At 35.7% G+C, this 5542-nt stretch overlaps 1 pseudogene; it reads right to left on the minus strand.

Annotated features, from left to right (window-relative positions):
• Positions 1 to 3361: 3361 nt before the first annotated feature.
• LOC124095314 (olfactory receptor 12D3-like) lies at positions 3362 to 4299 on the minus strand (annotated as a pseudogene).
• Positions 4300 to 5542: the final 1243 nt, after the last annotated feature.

The raw sequence follows: 5542 nt of genomic DNA on the forward strand, positions 1-5542 counted from the left end.
ATTTACCCTCTTCCCTAATTATGGCCTTTCCAGGCTCAACTCCCAAGTGTAACCACACTCACCTGTTCAGTTTCCTAACCTTCATCAGCTGGTAGTGTGAGCTCCCAGACTAAAAGGGAATTCTCCTCCATGTCTCCAACGTGAATTCCCTGTGGGTACAATCATCTTGGTGCCTGTTTCAATTACATGCTGCCAGGTACATACATTCTAGGACACACAGTAAAAACTGGTTGAGATAATGTGGCAACATTGGCCATGATCTCCTGGGTTTCTGCATCAAAAATCTCCAGTGTGACCTCCTCAAGATGGCCCCCTAACTTGGCTTTCTGTTGACCAGCTGAGAAACATGAAGTAGTTTTCAAACACCAGCTCACTGCATAGCCTTTGATTTGACTGAGTTCATACTGTTTTTCTCATCTACAAATTTTCCTACACCAAATTTGTCTGCTATGCTTCTCTATCTGTACTACCCCTCTCCTCTACAGTGACCTGCTGCCATTGTCACTACTGACATGACTCCAATGTACTCTTTATTTTTCTCTATTAAAAATACTCAATTTTCTGGATCTCTTAGTCTCTGACTGTCCAATATTGAGTTTCTGTGATTTCTGTCTTGTCCATCTTGCTGAGAAGCAGTACAAATGCTGCTCAGCATGTGTTGAGTGTCAGGGTACTAGATCCAAGCTACAAAATTATTTCTAAACCTGCAGTAAGACAAAGGTCTAGAGCCTTACTTAGGAGTATGAATAAGAGTTTCCTTGTGGGTCCTAAGCATAAGGAATGTTCCAGGTATGTAGTTGAAAGTGGCTACAGACAAGTTGCAGAGTATTTTTAGGATCTACAGTCAATTTGAGGTCATAAGACCTGTATTGGAGCATGGATGTATGTGTATCTCATCCAATTCCTGGCAGCTGAGAGATGCTGGAGCCAGGTCATTATGGGTAGCTCCCAGGTCCACAGCCACTACCAAGGTCAGTGGGACTGTTTGCTGGATCATAGTCTTGCACAATTTCTTGCTGGGTTCCTTGGCAGATGATGCTAGTGGCAAATCCAAGAATACATAGGGCCATGTGGTGGGGCTTTCTCCAGATCTTTAGTAAGACCTATGATCAGTAATCCTATGGTCATTTAGGCATAGGCCTGACTTCTCAAAATAACCCTTTTATTTTTTGTCTTGAGCTCTACTGGGGCTTCAAACCATCTTGATCCCAAAGATCCCACAAAGTCACTTTTATCCATGAATGACTCCAAATTAATATTGGTGAGGGGAGATACATGTTCGGAAACTACTATTGTACCATCTTGGTGCAATCTGATGACTACATTTTCAAAGTGTAAATTTCAAATGAAAACATTCTTTATATATCTATATGTAATATATTATGTAGTATAATATGTTATGTAATATAAAAATATATAAATGCATTATATGTCATTAGAGTGTGACAAAAATTAGCAATAATTTGTTTAAAATCACTCAAAATATATGTTTATGTTTTTCTATCAGGCCTTTCATTGATGTGCAAAGACACCAGAGTTAGGGAGAAGTGGATATTTTATTATATATAAACATTTTCTTGTCATTCTAGTTCAGATACACACAGATATATTTAGTAAACTGATTCCTAGAAATCACATTTCTATGTCTTTACAAAGTCCCTCAACTTCAAATATTAACTAGAAACTTCCACATCAGGTTATTAACAGAAATTTAGACTACTATTTTTGTAAAAATGAATATGGTTAATGAGACAAAGAGAAAGACATAGAAAGACAGAACTGTAAAATATTTCATTGTGTATGGATGGGTTGTCTGTGTATGTAAAGATGATGCAACAAGTGTGTCTAAGAAATATCCAAAGATCAAAAGAAAATATTTGAAAGATTTAATTCTTCCAAACATCAATGATTATTTTCACATCATTTACAATGTGGCACAGTATACTTGAGCTGTAGTATCCACTGTCAAGTAGGATATTGCTTATCATTTAGACAATTTGTATTCACTGTAGATTTCATCTCAAATTGCCTTCTATAACATTTTCCACCTGCTATATTCTGACTTATATGCTAATTGTTTCTGTTCTGAGTTAATTCTTCATAGTAAAGTATACCTTGCCCCAAACAAAAAACAACATTTTACTATTCTTATTACCTTAAAAATGGAATATAATTATGCTCAAAAAAAATCTATATTATTACAAATAGATGGTAATTTGATAGCAATATCTTAAAGCCTTTAAAGACATAAAACCTACATGCCAATCTAAACATAAAAGTTTTAAAAATATATTATTTGAGGCATAAAAAAACATTAATAGGAAGAAATAATTCCATTCAAATTATTACCCTGATGTACAAAGCTAATTCAAACCTATATTAATCATACTTGTGTTATATTCATAGACTAATTTATTGATATCATGGTCATTTTTTCCAGTTAATAAAGATAAATAAAAATTAACAATGATCTTTGGTGCCTCTTGTCTTCACACAATATATCTAAGCTCTCAGCAGATACTGAAAGTTTTGTGTTCAAATTCATCCAGAATCTAACTAATTTTCATATCTTCACCACCATCACCTTTGCCTGCATTACTTTCAATTCTTACCCAAAGGATTAAGGGCATTCTAATTGATTCACTGTTCTCTACATAGAATTCAATGTGATTGTTTAAATGTAGAAGTTATATCAAGTCAGCTCTTTGCTCAAATGCCTCAAAGTCATCCAATATCATGCACAGTAAATACCCACATCCTCAAAATGACTAAGATGCCTGTGTCATGGGTCCACCAGCTGACTAACTTCATGTCTGGCCATTCTCCCCATTACCCATGAAGCTCCAGGCACAAGCAACAAGCACACTCTGTTCAATGCTATTTCACTTGCTTTTGTCTCTTCATAAAATGACATAACCTCACATATCTGTGTGACCCTCCACCTCATTTCTTTCAGTGTTCTGCTTGAAGGTCACATCTTGGAAAGGCCTTTGTTGTTCCCTTACCTTCCATAATATGTCCTACCTTCTGACAGAGGCACATTTACTTATTCAGTTATGTATTACCTGCCCCCTCAACAAAAATGTAAGATCCATGTCCCCATTAATGGCCTCCTGAACCTTTTGCCACTGGGGTATCTTATGCATATGGATCAGGACTTACTCAAGATATTTCAAATGAATGAATGATTATATGAGTAGTGGTTGAAATTATATGAAAGAATAATCTGGTTTCCAACTAAACAAATATCTAAAATGAAAATAAAATTTTAAGAAATATATTGAATTACTATAGGAAGTAAAATAAATGTCATAAAAATGGCATACAGTTTTCCTCTGTTTATTATTGTGACTGATTTTCCTCAGGCAAACAGCTTCAGCACCTTCCTAAAATTTATTCTCAGAGAAAACATCACTTCCTTATTTTTGAAGGTATATCTCAGTGGTTTCAACACTGGAGTGACCGTTGTGTGTACAATAGCCATAAATTGTTCCTGTATTACACATGCAACACAGGGAGGAGGGATATAAGTGAGCTCCACAGTTCTATAAAAGAGAAATACCACCATTAAACGGGAGGGAGAAGTGGACAGAGCCTTGCGGAATACACTGCAGGACCGGTGGTTCAACAGAAAAAAGCCACTTATATAGAAATAAGAAAGGAGAGTGAGGAAGAAAGCCACCATGGCTAAGCTGCAAGTGACAATGAAAATGAGCCACTTATTGAGACTTACATCACCACAAGCCAGTTCCAAAGAGGCTTGATATGACAGAAGAAGTAATTGAGTTTCTGAAAGTGGCGAAAGTCCAGGCATGCAGTCATGACAGAATGCACCAGAGCATAGAAGAAGCTAATGAGCAACATCACAGCTGCCAACAGGACACACAGCTGGGGGTTCATGATGACAGTGTAGTGAAGTGGGTTGCAGATTGCCACAAATCTATCAAATCCCATAATGATTAGCAAGACAGATTGAGTGCAACCAAGAAAGTGGAATAAGTGTAGCTGAGTGATACAGCCTATGAAGGATATGACCCTGTGCCTGGAGAGGAGGTTCCACATTATATTGGGCATTGTCTCTGAAGAATAGCAAATATCCAGACAAGAACAATTTATCAGGAAAAAATACATAGGAGAGTGGAGTATTGGCTTTGAGATGATGATCACTAATGTGGCCCCATCTCCAAATAGGTTTGTCATGTATATAATGAGGAAAATGATAAAGATTATAAGCTGTAGCTCCTGAACCTGGATCAGTCCCAGCAAAAGAAACTTATTCACAAATGTGATGTTTTCCATTGCTTTAGGGAAGGAAAGATGACAGTGACAATTACCAAACACATCCTGATACACTGTGTAGGGTGAAGTGAAGCAAGTTTATCACCTGAAATAAAAGAAGGATAAACTGTGGTGAACAGCATTCCAGGGGTAAATTGATTTTCAGCATAACTGAGGAAAATGGAAGTACATGACATGTTCTGAGTTAATGTGATATCTGATTCATGGAAGTCAAAAGGCTACTCAGACTGTACAGTTAAACCTAAAAGGCAGCTCATCAGAATTAAGGTAGACTCAGAGAAAATGTATTAAAAAGGAACAAGATTTAACTCTAGCTTCATCTATGGCATTAAAATTAGTATATCTAATTAAAGCATGTCAAAGATATATTGGTAGTTAGAAAACACTTTTTAATGGACTTCATAGGCACACATTATTTCTGTGTAGGAGCATAGCAATAGCTTAGATTCAAATATCCTCACTTCTTAAAAAAAAGTCAATCAATAAAAACAACCTGAATATAAATTAGTGATTACAAGAGGATGGGCAGGTGGGGGCCAGTGGCTAGAGTGAGCCTGGATTTAATCAGTATGCATGCACTGAAAAATCACACTAATTCCCATGAATATGTACAATTACTATATATTAATCAAAGAATTAATAAATAAATTCCCTATAATCTAAGCCTTATGAAAGAAAATAAAAAAATAGGAAGTCATGATTTCTTTTTTATAAAAATATTTTTTAGTTGTAGGTGGACACATATCTTTATTTTATTTTTATGTGGTGCTGAGAATTGAACCCAATGCCTCATGGATGCGAGGTGAACACTCTACATCTGAGCCACAACCCCGGCCCCCAAAGTCATAATTTCTTAATGGAAGAAATCTTACCAGAAAAAAAGTAGAAAAAAGCAAAATAGAAATGCAAAGCAAAATGTAATGATATACAATTTTAACAAAGATCAAAGTGTTTGACAATGCACCGTATTTGCTTAAGGGTGGTGTGATATAGGTGGGGATATAAATTGACTCAATCTCTAAGGGGCAATTTAGCAATAACTATCAAAATGAAAATATTCATATACTTTGAACTCGCAATTCAACTTCCCAGAATTTGTTCTTTAGATGTGTTTGCAAATGTCAAAAATCATAATGTACCATGATATTGATTTAAGTATTGAAACTCAAACTAAATGACATCAGGGAACTTTATAGTTTAATTTCCAGTATATAGAAAACTTTAATTTACAGTGTATGGAAAA

Source organism: Marmota monax, unplaced genomic scaffold (genome assembly GCF_021218885.2).
Source record: "Marmota monax isolate L192 unplaced genomic scaffold, Marmota_monax_Labrador192_F-V1.1 WCK01_AAM20220418_F8-fsc00460, whole genome shotgun sequence".
In the NCBI taxonomy this organism is placed as follows: domain Eukaryota; kingdom Metazoa; phylum Chordata; class Mammalia; order Rodentia; family Sciuridae; genus Marmota; species Marmota monax.